Source organism: Larus michahellis, chromosome 3 (genome assembly GCF_964199755.1).
Source record: "Larus michahellis chromosome 3, bLarMic1.1, whole genome shotgun sequence".
NCBI lineage: Eukaryota > Metazoa > Chordata > Aves > Charadriiformes > Laridae > Larus > Larus michahellis.
Genome location: NC_133898.1, coordinates 56,382,519 through 56,397,481, shown reverse-complemented (window position 1 = coordinate 56,397,481; position 14,963 = coordinate 56,382,519). Strand labels below are relative to the sequence as shown.

Genomic DNA, 14,963 nt, shown 5'->3' with positions numbered 1-14,963 from the left:
TAGGTATGGTATTATATACTAGTCTTCAACAAAACTTAATATAATTTAATTTTAATTACAGCGTTATTGTAATAAATTTATCAATAAGTAATTTCAAACAATAGACTTTCCAGGCTATGCACTTTTGTACCTTATGAGGGTGCATTGTGACAGCTTGTGGAATATGTAATCAGGAAGTATATCCTTAAAAAAGGAAAATAATTTTATTTTGCTTAAATCCTAATAGCTGAACTTCGATTTGTAAGCTGGGAACAACACCTAGGCAAAACTCCAAATTGTGAAGTCACCATGTTTTTATTCCAAAAGGTTTTTTTCTTAAGCATTTATGGTTATGGATTACCAAAGAGAATTGTCTCAGTTTTTCTTTGGGATAACTAACTGGACTGTTTCTTCTTCTCCACTAAGTACCCAAAGTTCTTTTAACCTTAACTGAGCCCTACTGTGTTCCACAAACCAGAAAATTAACTGCATAAAAACTTGAGAGCCTACATCTGTATGAAGAATGCAGTGTATTCTGTAAAACACACCTTCTGTTACCCTGTTACCAGTAAACTGATTTATTGCCCCTTTTCCATTCCTGCACTTGGTGCCTGCTCTGGGTGGCACTGCAGTACAGAGAATTCTTCTTTTCTGCAGTGGCTGGTTGTAACTGCAACAGTAGTGGACTTCGTGGACTTCCTTTAGAGGTGCAAGTTGGGGTTAATAGACAGAGAAGGAATAGGGCTACTTCAGAGATAAACTACCAGAAATAATGGCTACCTTATACTGCATAACTCTTTAGTACTTGATTTTACTAGTTTCCTTCAGTCCTTCCTTCTCGTAGCTTTGCTGCCGACCTCTTAGAGCTTTAATGTTTTCTTAAACTTAGATCATAATATTCTTCCAAATTCAGCAATTGGAGAACACATGCCATTCTGACCCAGTTCTCAATAAGGAAGGATTCCCATTGACTTTAACTTTAATGAGAATCGGGTCAGCCCATAAATGAACAATTTGTATTACCTTTTAATTAACTGAAGTGGCCAAGTTAGTCATCGCAACAGAATCGCAGGACTATGTGTACAATTGGTAGTTCAGCTCTTCCCAACTGAAGGTCTACATGTGCTATTAGAGGATATAATTCATCTTCTCAGAGTGTAATCATCTGAACTATTCTTCAAATCAATAATAATTTGAAAAGAAAGAAGAATCCTTTTTGCCAGACTGCAGAGAACCACAGGTCCAATAACAAAATGGTTGACTCTGCACTTCTTCCAAGAAAAAGAAGTTAAACTGCATGCAGTTTACTTTGTACTTGGACAAAACATTAAAGACTGAAGCTGTATTTACTCCAAATGAAAACTGAAGATTCCATGAACTTGAATAAGAAATAAATCTCAATTTGATACTGTAGCCAAAGCCTTTCTGTCTGTGCCGGAGCATAAGTGTATGAAGCTGTTGTCTGTCTGGCTGCTACATTTTACTGTCCAGTTTTTGTATTCTAAGAACTACACTGTATATCCGAAGTTTTGAAATTCTTTGAGGGTTCTATGAGACTGAGTCCACCAGTTCATAGTATGCTAGAATTATAGATTACATTAGTTGGGAAAAGATAGTGGGTTTCATTCTTAGCTATTAAATTCAACTTTTTAATAATGATTTTTATAATTAGAATAACATTAGTAATACTAATTCAATTATTAATAAGTTATTTAAAATCAATGATAAAAAATAATAATTGTTGTTATTTTTAGTTTCTATTTCGACATAACCTTGCCTCCTGAGTTGCAGACTGAGTTTTGAATGCAAACAAATCTCAGCAAATACTTAAAAGTGAAATCATCAGCCTTTCCTCATCTGGAATTAAAGACAATACAAAAATCTTTTGGGGTTTATGTAGGTTTCATGCTGATTTTCAGAGTACCTGAAGTTCTTTGTAATGAACAAAAAGTAAGGTGAGTAAATAACACTAGCCAACCCATGATGTTTACTTGATCCAGATTCTAAATTCTGCTTGAAATGATATAATGTAAGCAGATGATTATGTACTAAATGCTGTAATTTTTTAATACAAGAAGAAATCAATATTTTATATCTACTGAAATCAGTGACGTCCATTGACTCCACAGAGAATGGAATTGAGCCTGGAGCATAAAAGATGGTATAAAAAAAATATCATATTAAATGTTGTTAATCTTATGAAGTAAAGTAGTTCATGTATTGGGAACATTTTAAAAAGGCTGTGCTTTTGTCACTTGTAAATTATTGGCAAACTTTAGTTTGTTAACTAGTTTAGTAGGCAAATAGAAAAGAATTCATAAATAGGGGACTTAATTATAAAATTAGCAGGGAGCTGATCCTCCTTAACCTGAAAGTCTACTTGTTAAAGCACCCACCAAAACCTGGCAGGTGTGGATTTGAATTTCTCCCTGCACACGGAAAGTAGATCTGATCTGTATGTAGTATGCTGTGTCTCTTCTGACAATGTTCAGGTTTTTTTCTCTAGGTGTTATTCCACTAAGTACAGCATACTTAAATATTTCTTAGTTCCAGGACTTAAGTTTAAATATTTTAAGTATTTTATGGTTTTTATTTAGATATTAATATCCTACATCTTATCTGTGTCAGCAAGCATTTAAATAGCCAAAGCAGCACAGAACAGATTTAACAGGAGTGTCTGAGAAAACACAAACTAATGCATAAAGCACAGGCTAATGCATAATATGATGATCAGACCCGTTTCATCAGGAAGTAAGAAATGCAGATAAGTCCTGTCAATCTGAGAAGAAAATGTGAATGTTTCAGTATACTGGGTGATTCTTTACCCTATTTCTAGGTACAGGAGAAGCTGCCATCATCGCTTTCCAATTCATGAAGTCGAAGGTCTATGCCTTAGTTCCATTTGTTTCCTATAATTTAAAATGTCTAAGATGGAGATAATAATTTCCCCTGTCTTTTTAAGAAGATACAGATATCCTTTTTGGAGAGATAAAAGGTGAAAGGGAAGGTGAATTTCAATTTTTTTGTCCATGAGGAGAATCGAAAGACCCAGTTTTCATGCAGCTTTAAGGCAATTTTAAGTCTTATATAATCTAAATTTTGTTTTACTTTGCAACATTGTCTGACCTTACTCATGTATATATTGTAATATATATAGCTACGAACATCAAAAAAATCTTCTTTCGTTTTGCCGTTAAATTGAAAATTTACAGGTTAAAAACTATGTTACTCATACCGATCATCCTAGGTTGAGATTCTGAGCTGTATATCAGAGAGGCTTGAAGCCAAATTCACACTCAACTTCTTATGGGCTATTTCAGGAGGCAGATAAACATCCTTGCATATGGTCACAGTAACTTGTCTGAGCTTCTGTATGAATTTCTGTATCGTACTAAAAAGCCATTTCTGCCATATATATATGGTTTGCCTCCAAGCCCTGGACTGACTGGAGAGGACCTTGGAAAATAAACCACTGGCCTCATTTCTCCCGGAGTAGCTTCCAATCTCTGGCAATCAAGTTCCATTTTCCCTTACTGAAATGTGAGTTTAGACACTCAATTTTAGATCCCCAAAGTCTAGCAACTTAGACCAGAAAGTCAAAGTATTTTTGGAAAATTCTGTAATCCCAGTTTAATCTCATGACATCTACAAATTCTATTTTGCCTATAAAACAAAAAAGGAATAAATACTAGAACTGAGAAGATCGGTTTCTTTTTTTTTTTTTCATGTTCTAATGCTATTTGCCACTTAAAACAGCTGAACTAGGGATTAATGTATTCAAAAATTATCATAATTACAGCAAAGTCAGATTTGTTGGAAAACTTTAGCAAAGGTACCCCTACCTTTATTATTTTAGAATCTGTGGTAAAGGATATATGGTAACAAGAGGTAAAAATCCATTCAAGGCTGACTTGTGGTGTTCTAGCAAGTCTCCATCCTGTGCCCATTTGACATCTTCAGCTATTTTGTCAGGTGTATTCTGAAGTAAATATAATAATTTTATTAGAACATAAGCTACTACCTATAGTGTGCTTGGGTGGCTTCTCATGGAGAAGTACCTATGCTGCAGGTAACCAAAGTAATTTAAATCTGTAGGCCTGTATATGAACCCTTATTTTACTTTCTCATATGTGGTATAGATTTTAAAAACACACTCTTCATTGCCTTCCTTTGCTTATTCAATGGAAGGGATACTCTTCTTACCCACATGAAGTCCAAGGGGTAAACCCATATTTCTTTGACACCAGTCTGACCATGCCATGTAATTGCCATTAGTTTTTTGGTAGTCATCTAACATTAGATGGTGTTAGTCATCATACTGGTACACGTTAATATTACGCTAGCATGCATTCCAAATAGTATGAACTAAAGGAAATCATAAAACTCAGACAAAGTGTATTAAATCTCCTAACCCATTCCCAGCTAGTGAAGGTCTGCTCTCTACAGTATGTTACAGGCATAATCAAGGGTAGTAATACTATATTAATAGCTTTGTTTTTCACTTCTGAAATATAACATCCATTTATAAATAGGCTATGGAATGATATTAGATATTAAATTTTCCCATGTGTTTTGTTTCTTAAAGTAAATAATTAATTGAGAGGTAGATAGGGCTTGTAAGGAAGAAAAACAACTGCAGAGGCCTGGCTTGAAATGTGAAGACTTCCATGACTATAAAGTAATTATAATTGCAGGGAATAAAAATGCTACTGCTATTTTTCTATTGGACCAAAATAAATTTGAGAAATTCTGTAGCTATTACTTGAGATCAGACAAGCAGATTTATTCTTTTTTATACTACTCCCTCAATATATTAGCTAATGTAAAGTTCAAAAGCTTTGAAAAAAGTAATATAAGAAGTTAAATACTTTTTAAAGTGATCATACTTAATATCATTTGATTGAAAATATTAAAGCAGAAAAGACATTACAGAATGTGAGTCATATACTATGCAGAAAATGCATGCTTGAGCAACTCAAGAGGTTGAAAATGCTTAAAGAATTTCGGCATTTATTAGAAAACCTAAATTACATTGGCATATATATTATATATAACAACACTGCTCCTGTATCGTCTATAGTTACTACAATGCAGCTGAGCATTTTGTTATTTGTGTAAACATGAACAATGAAAAGATTGTTTATTCCCAGAAAGGGAGAGAAAAGTATTCTAATTACAGTTTGCATTGTTTCGCCTGTGGGCTCCCCAAGAGCCAGTCCCTGATGGGAAGCTGCTGCCTCACATTCAGTGATGCATGAACTCAGGCTCTTTGTTCTGCAACAGGAAAAAAAAAGTATCTGTGCAGTGCCATTTCTTGACTAACGCATGTAAAAGGTTATTGTACTTGATTCCTCTGCATCTGCACCGAGCTGACACAGAATCTGTCCTTTTTTTCTTTCCACTTCTGCATGTAACTATTGTTAGTTTCTTTCTTTTATCATCAAAGGACATTGTGAAAATAGGGTAGAATCAATCTTTTATTTCTTTGGCAATGAAAGAATTATTTTGTGAATTTATAAATTGATATCTGAATAATTGCTTATTATGTAAACTATTCAGAATACATAGACGAAGGGGAAAGTAAGCTCATAAACAACCGTTCCTTTGGGTAAAATACATAAGCTAAACCAAGTGCAACCAAATGTTATATTATTTGCATGTCATGCAGATTTATTTTCTAAAACATATTTGACAAAGTATGGAATTCACTTACGAGTATATAATAGATCCCACTCATGCTGAAGCTCTCTTTCAAACTATTCTCTGAATAATTAAATCATATGGAAAAATGTCAGAAGGCAAAATAAAATGTATTTATTCCAGCCATATCTTCCCACAGCATGACATGTCGTCTGAAAACAACACTAAGCATTTTATGCCATCTGTGCTGGTTGGGGATACATTTACAATGCAAGTCAATGTGGAATATTCCTTTTCGAGTTACACACAGTCGGCTTATAGCAATAAGCACCTAAACAGAACGATCTACAAAAGCAGCCAGCCATTGATACTTGGTTCACTTTCATCTACTCCTTGAGCTTTGTTTTCTCTTAGGGAGATGGAGCTTCTTCATCATGCTGTCATTCACGGCTTTATACAAATAAAATGTTACTACAAAGCTTTGTTTTTGAAGAGGAGTGAATAGATTTTTATGAGATAAATTCTGAATACTAAATATTAACAGCACTTAAGTAAAATATTAGTATTCCTAAAAAGAGACCATTTGTTACACATTTTTAAATGTCTGGTTTTAAAAATATTAGGAAAATGTTTGGAAAAATACCATCATTTCCCAGGGACTGTACATAAAGCATTTGGTAAATGTAAGAACTCTGAGCTTCTCGTTGTGCATAACTGGTAATCATTGTATACCAGATCTCCATAAGTGATCTGTGGAATCAAAGAATATATTGTTTCAGTCTGCACATGTTGTGTAAATTGCATCTTTCAAGTCAGTCTCTCAAACAAGGCTAGTGTGTATTTGAGACTTGTTACGTGCAGTTATTACCAATGAAATTACAATAATTCGATGTCTACATTTTTTTCTTAACTTGTTAACAGTTAAGAAATGGTTTCACAACACAAAAAAATTGCAGATCAAAACAGTCTTTATTCTCTATTTTGTCTAAGTAGAGCTTTGACACTTGTCACAAAAGGCCCGCTAAGAAGTAGTTTGAAGCTCCCTCTCAGAAAGATTCATCTTCGGCATAATGTAGAGCTGCAGAGGACAGCGGATGAGTCTGCTTAAGAGAACTTATTTTTGTCATCCTACATGTAGAGCTCCCGCATGAGCTGGGGGGGCTATCTCTTTACATGCTGGGGATTCTTTTCTCACCTACCATGTTTATTATGCAATAATTTTCATTTATTGATTAGTTAGATATTATATTTTTCTTAATCTTTGTTAAGCTTTATTAGTTTTTAATCTTAGTACTTTGCTTGTGTAAAGTATGCTGCATAATTTCGAACTAATGATGCAAGAATTTCTGTAGAACAATAGGAAAGGGTCAGAAAGATACTACGTATCACAGGACAAGTACATGCATCTTGATTATTGAGATATGCTATTTAATCACACATCTCCTGTTCCAAAATGCTGATTATCAATGTTAACTATCAATGCCAATGCCTCTTTAAAGGACATTCAACTTTGAAACATTTAGGAAGCAGAATCTTGGACACTAAGAAGTACTCAGTCTCCTGAGAAAAACAAAACAAAACAAAACAAAACAAAAAACCAGGATACATTGATTATTGCAAATTTCTTCTGCAATTTAATTTATAACTAATATTTGGTCTTCCCTCATTTTGTTTCGTTAAATTGGTCCAGAAAAAGTTAAGGGTGCTTAGTAGCTCTGTTGTTTTATCTCAGTGATGGACTCTCAGCATATACATACTGTGCACACTGTGTATAATATATGTGCTAATGTCTGAACAAGAACATTTTAAAATGTATTATGAACAGTTCCATCTGGTGGAATGAGCTGTCAAAATTACTTTTTTTTAATTAGAGTTGGGTGAAATTGTAAGAAATTATGATAGGCATTGTTTGTAGAGAAAAGTAGCTGATAAAATTGGAGAAAAGGATATTTTCTGATATTCAAACTCCAGGTTCACTTCAGACTGTAATATATTCTGAAATCTTTGAAAATGTATTTTTTGCTCTACACTAATCTGCTAAATTACATCTAGCTTGAAGTTTCAGAGGTTTCCCAATCACGGTATTTCATAAAGACTGGTCATTAGAATGACCATTAAATGTTTCTTCTTCCCAAGAAACTCTCTTGTACATACAGTTTTGCAACACAGCTTCTGTGTAAACAGTTCTTGCATGTAGCCAATCTGCCCCTCAGCAATAGCCTTAAAATCTACCTTTTAGATCTTTATACTTAGCTCATTGCAAGAAAATAAGTCATCTGTTTCTTCTGCATCCCTCTGTGGCCTGTTACGAGCAAAATTACCAGCCTACTGCATTCCAAGTGGTGACAGTGCTATGCTACTCTTCTCTGTTGCTTGCAGATTGTTCAATAGAATAGAGCATATTCCAGACAGACTTAATCTTAAAATATGCAGTACTAATTGTGAAAAAGCAAGAGGAAGACAAAATCTGTCGCAACAAGATAAACTCCTGGTAGATCTCAGTCAGCAGTTTCCTTTGAACAAAGACACAACAGTAAACTGTGTAAATGTGGCAAAAATTGAAAATGTGCATCATGTATCAAAGCAAGAGACATATTGGCCAAAGTGTATTTTGATCTGAAATAATTACACAATTACCTTGTGCTGCGTTATTTAGCAGTTGTAATAATGGCCCCTGAAGATCAAACATGCTTTGTTAGTGTTGGAGAAAATAAATCTAACTGATGAAAAAATGATGAATGGTGACAGACTAGACAATTTAAAATAATCTAGGCTAGGTACAAAGAATATACATGTTTAGTTAAACTAGTTTATAGTCATAAAAGATCTTCATTTCTTCAGTGTCTAGGTAAATACTGTCCATATGCAGACCTCTAGTGGATAACAGGTTGGTTCTGCTTTAGCCCTGTAACAGCCTGGAGAAGATTGTTTACAACAATACAAATCATATACCATAGGAGTAACAAACAGACAAATATACTTAATCAAAAGCATTTATGCTGCCTTCTTTTTTTTTTTCCTTCTCTACTGCTGATCAGGCTCAGGAAGAGAAATTAATCTTCACCCTTATAGAGCAAGTCCTGTATTCGTTAGTAACATCTGTCTTTCTCCCACATTAATGTTTTTTAGATTGAAGGAAGCATTTGCACTTCTGAGTCACCAGTCAGTGGTGACAGTTTGCTCATGCCTCAGGATATTGAGTCCAATGGTTTCATGCATATTAGTCATCTCGTTTGCAAAATTCTGAACATGTCCTCTTCAGGCTTACCTTACTGCACAGATTTTTTGCAGATACCAGTTTGATAGACTTTTGGTACCATATAAAGAATAAATGGGATGCTATGGGAACATGTACTTGACGGCATATGAAAAGTAATTTAAAAAACTCATTACCTTTTGCAGTTTTTGAGAGCAGTTCCTTTTATTTCCTTGAAAAATCAGCTTGTCTGGTTTCAGTTTAAATTATACATGCTTATTTTCTTTTAAACACCCAATACAAATCCTGAGTATTGAAATTATTAGAGATTTTGCTATCAACTTCAGTGACACTTAGTTTTCTCTCAGCGTGTTTCTGTGCTAAATGTTGTTTGTGATGCAGACAGTTGACATTTACTATTGTTAGGATCTGGCCTTCTGCAATTATTTTATTGTCTTATTCCTTTATTTTCTTCTTTGTTATTGAAACAACAGAAATGTCTGTGTGGTGTAAGGCAAAAACATTTCACATTTTCACATGAGCAAAACATGCGTAGAGAATGGATTTACTATCTTCTCCTATAACGCATTTTCTAACACTCTTTAACATGACGTGCAACTAAAGAGCACATATATGTGAAAATGATGGCATATTATAAAGGCTGATGAATATATTTTGCAGCTTGTTTAAATAGCTTGCCTTTTGAAGAGTTTGGTTCAGTGGCAAAAGAATTCTACTACTATTCTACTACATGAATTCTACTACTATTAAGAAAAAAAAAAATTTCTAGTAGAGAAACTGAGATGTTTTGATTTGGCTCCCAGAGCTGATAAACCAGTTCTACCTGCTGAATTACAGGTTTAAAAACTTAGTGTTAGCTGATATACCTTCAGGGCTCCCTGGCCACTCAATAAAATTCACCAAAATCTTGCACTGCAAGGAATGCTGCAATATCAAATAAAAATATCATTCCATCAAAGAACACAGTATGTCACAACACATTCTCTTAATTTCCATTCCACACAGTTTACAGATGAATCATTCAATAGAAGTGCAGGGAATCACATGCTGTTCGTTATTGATTTAGGTATGAAATATTTCAAGTGTGTATTCTTAAATCAGCACCAAATAGATGATGATGTCTTCATTTAAATTAAAATACAACAAATCCCATGTACTCTGATAATTCTTCAATATTATGGGAGCTTACTTCTCCATAAGGTTGCTTTGGCTATATTAGAACATAATGAAAGAAGTGAGACTTTGCCAGAAATTTCATTGTGAAAAGTTTGCTATAACAATGTTTTATTCCTATTGAACTTCAGCCACTAGAAAATAGGATCTTCTCTCCATCCTTTGAAATTAACTACAAACGTTACGCAAAAGACAAAGTCAATGACCAAATTTGCATTCTAGTTTCTTTTATGATAGCTACAACTTACAAAAGATGTGCTAATATGTGGTTAAGGTTGCTGATACCAATTTCTAAATACAAACATTAAAACCCCAGAGCATCACAAGCTATGATTCGTTCACCAATTTAGCAATCATTAACTTTTAACACATTTGCATATGTAAGTTCAAGTAAGCAATCCAAATTTATAAAACAATTTTTATTGTGATTGCATGTATATGTATGCATGGGTGTTCATTATCATGCATGTGTGTATATGTATCTCTCTCTCTCTCTGTGTCTGCTATCACGTGGCACTTAGGAGCCTTGGGGACCGGACTGAGGGCAAGTGAAACATCTGACAAGTTGCAAAAGGGTCTGGAATATGTGACACTAGTGGGAGTAAGGGTATAGCATGGATTTGGCTGCAAATGGGACATATTTCTGCAAATCTTTGCTCTTTCACAATTTTTAAGATAAGTAGAAAAAAATATGGATAAAAGGTAAAGAAATACTTTATGTTGTTAAACACACACCCTGTCTGGGAGATTTTAATCAATATTTACATAGATTGTAAATAATGCATTTATGAAGTTTTAAGTACTTAAAGCTAGAGAAAACCAAAGTGACACATTAAGCCATTGTTTTGTTCTGTGTTATTTTAACCAGTCATTTAAAAAATCTTCTAGCTTCAAAACTTTCATTTGAATCACAGAAGACATTCACAAATATTCAGTCTAATAATAATTCATTTCAGTTAGGGAAGAATATATTTCATTATTTTTTTACCTATGCAAAAATCAACAAAATTATTTTTAGACACATTTTCAATGCAGCTGTAATTATGGATTTACAGCTAGCATATCCAGAATAATACTAATTATTCTAATTCCATGGAGAGATTACTTTGACAAAAAAAATGGAATAAACAGAAAAGGTAAACTCTCCCAATTAATTTAAGAACGTTACACTGATGTTAAATATACACAGCATTTCCTTTGCAAACAGGCTGTTTAATGTTGCATGTTGACATAGTGTATATGGATTTTTCAATTGATTCATTTTGGCAAAGTTTGGTTAGAAGTGTGTAATATATGGAATTAATCAGACAGATATACTAGGTGTACTAAGGACTGGCTTACAAGCAGATGTCAAAAAAATTTAGTCATTTGTGGGAAGATACCAATGGCCACAAGCAAAGAAATCTCCCAGAGGGAATTATTTCCTGACTTGTTCTTCGTCAATGTTTTGATTGATTATGTAAGTAATGTTACAGAACCTTTGCAGATAAAAATGTCTGGTGAGGTATAAAAAAAGTAAGACAAATCAAAAGTTACCTTAATCACCATATAGTAGCGAAATAAATTTGTTTTAATACAGCTAGCTGCAAAGTAGTTAACTCAGAAACAAGGTATACAGCTTGTACTTACATAATAGAGCTTGTCTTTCAAAATGACGACTCAGGAAAGAACATAAGGTCACTGAAGATCACTGCCTCAACAGGAATTCTCAGTGCAGTGCTATGCTTAAATGGGATAGTACAGTGTTTATAAGAGGAGGACTATCAAGTAGAAGTAGAAAGTGTCTGTGCACGTTTCGTTATAAACTATTGTGACAGTGCTGTGTTCAAAGCTGATATTCACTCTTCGAGAAGAATATGAAAAATTTGAGAGATTTCAAAGTGTTCTAGAATGAGAAAAGATGCCCTGAAACATGAAATTTACAGGCTTCCGTCTAGTCCTTTATGCACTACAGAAATGGATGAGAGAGGACACAGTCATTTGACAGAGATAGCTACTCATGACAAAAACGGGTAGAAGCTCTTGGTAGCTCTTGATTTTGCCAACAAAGAATAATACAATTTCCAAAGACTAAAAGTTGTTAGATTCAAACTCTACTTACATTAATTTCTAGTTGCAAGTGTAATTATTATGCCCTGGAACAATTTATCTGTTGTAGTCAGGATTCTACAATGGCCTTTAAGGTAGGGCTGGATAGATTTGTTAAAGAGATATTTTAATGCAGTTCTTAGGGGAGGAAATTGTCATGTATGTACAGCCTTAGCTTCTATGCCTATGTCTGCATTAGCAAATAAAATATCCTGCGCCAGTTCTCTAGTGGCTCAGCATTTGTGCCTGGATGCCTGCTAACAATTAAAGAGCATGGGCAGTACTGGGGCAGTGCTTGGCCAATGCTCTGGCCCTGTTTGTTTCATTAATACGGTCGCAGTCTGCATATTTTTTTTTTGCTGTGGGACAGATGCACCAAACATCCTGAAAATTCGTAATATGTCTCAATTTTCTTGAATTGCACCACAAAATTTGTAGTTAGTATATTCATTGAGTTGAATTAATAAAAGAGCTATTTTTGCTAATGATTCTGGTCCACAAAACTTTAACAAGCAAAAAACTTCATAAACTAATAAGGCTTACTAAGTTCTATAGTTACTAAGCAATATGAGGTAGGTAATCTTTCTACTTTGCCACAGATTTGGAAGCAGGTTTTAAGAAGAGTTAATGATATTTTAACTCAGTACTTAAAAAGAATCTTCTATCTGAAACAGCCACCCATTGCACAATAACAGTGGAATCAGGAGAAGAATGCACAAGCAAGTTTGGTAGCACTGAGGCCACAGGGCTGCTGAATGTCATGAGATTCATAGATTTCAAAGCCAAAGAGATAAGCAGACCATCAACTCTGATGTTGATGCCCGATAACTGTGTTTTGAATAAAACGTGCCTCTCAGTGAAAAAGGGAGAGCTCAAAGGCTGACTGAATTTTAGCTTCCTCAAAGGCACCACACCTTATTGGACCAGACGTCCTTACTGTTGAAATTGCATGCCTAACCTGCATTGAATTTTCAATTTGCATTTGAATTTGACTTTGGTACTCAGCATTTTGTTCTAGTGATATCCCTCTTCATAAGACCAAAGAGTTTTTTAGTAGACAGTATTTTCTTCCCATGAAGATATTTATGTACTGTACTCAAGTTACTTCTCAGTCTTCTTTCTAAATAGCTAAAACACATTGTGCTTCTGAAGTCTCACAATGTATGGTGTTTTCTCCAGCCTTGTGATTCTATGCTGTATCTCTGCCAATTTTTCACCATTTTTTTTCTAGCAAGACACAAGATCAATACAAATATTCAAGAATTAGCCTCACCAAGACTATAAAAATTCTTTCTGCTTCTCTCACTGCACCTTTTTAGTACCCCATAAATTAGTACCGGCTTCTTTGCAGTGGAGATCTACATCACCCATAAAGCCAAAGGTGCAAGGCTTTACATTTAACTGAAGTATTTTTAGGTAATATTTCATAAAAAAAAAGAGAAATCCATATAGAAGAATGAGTGAAAAAAGAAGATAGAGCAGAGATGAGTATAAGAAAAAGGTATTGTTAAAACTGAAATAAATATAGTATGAGATAAAACAGAAAAAGGCTGGAATGAACAATAGATCCGAAGGGACCAAGTTGGGTGGGTTAAAACAGTAGCAAATAATCTGTTGTCATCAGTGGCTGGAGATTCTTCTTCATGCTGATTCGGTTTTGTCATGGTTGACTTGTTCCTGCAGAACGTTTCAAGCACGGGGGAAAGATGAAAGTGCCATATCTAGGCCCTGTGTCCCGTGAAGTCAAGTGGTCTCCCTTGTAGAGTTCTAGATCCCTGGACTCCTATGTCCCTATAGAGCAAACACGCTACAAAGGGACACTGCCTGCCCAAAAGACCTCACAATCTAGAGTGCAACTCTGCCATTAACTGGTGGAAGAAAACAGATAGACAGGGGAAGCACAAGAAAACAACGAACCAGCTCTGTCCAGTATGAAGACAATGGTCAGGAAAATGGCCATCTAGAAGTTATGTGTATGAGGGCTTTCTTGTGGTTGCTTTTATCATCATGGCAAAGAAGGATTTTAAATAGGGATTTGAAGGTGGACAGTGAGCATGGTGTGGACATTTACAGAATGCTCCTACTTTGTATAAGGACAAAGAGTAGCACATTTTTGTACATGTTCTTACAATTTATTTCTGGTGACTTAATTCTTAAGTTCACTGGAATCATTAAACCAAGACGTGCATTATGGTTTAGTTTGTGCCAGTTGTTAACTATTACAGCCTTGCATTTGTAATTTTATTAAAATCTACAGTTTTTTATTTAAGGAATCAGTTTCAAATGATGCATAGTTCTTGGAATCACTTTCAATTTTGCAATTTTATATTAGTGAGGGTATGCAAAATCTTACAAGACTGGCATTGGAAGGCTTGCGTTTTTTGTACATAGCCCAAGCTAACCTCCATCCTATTTCCACCTTTCTCTGCCACCAGCAGTTGTACATTCCTGACCATTCTCTTGGGCCAGGTACAGTACTTGCCTCACCCTGCTGTTTCTCCTACTAGTAAATGTGCTCCAACAAAAAGAAGATTGTAATTTGCTATCAGGCTAGCATGCTGAAATGGCCTAACACAGTATGAGATGATCAACTCAGAGTTGATAAAATGAAAACGGTGGTAATACAGAGGGAATTGGGGAGAACAGGTAAAGTCAGAGATAACAAGATGCCAAGAGACATTATTAAAATGGCACAGTCTGCTGGTGTGGGCTAGGAACCACAGCCTGGATGACCAGCAAAAAAGCCAAAAAGCTGGAGAAGTTTTTCTGGCTAAGGAAGGAAATCCCTTCAGTGAATCAGGAGCAAAACAATACTCCCCTGTAGTACTGAGGGCACCCTGTGCTTCTGAATATGCTCCTATGAGGC

The 14,963-nt window shown here is 34.8% G+C and overlaps 1 protein-coding gene across 5 annotated transcripts in view; it reads left to right on the top strand.

The window, feature by feature from the left end:
• PACRG (parkin coregulated) overlaps positions 1-14,963 on the top strand; it is a 247,888-nt gene that overhangs the window by 170,294 nt on the left and 62,631 nt on the right. The window lies entirely within an intron of this gene.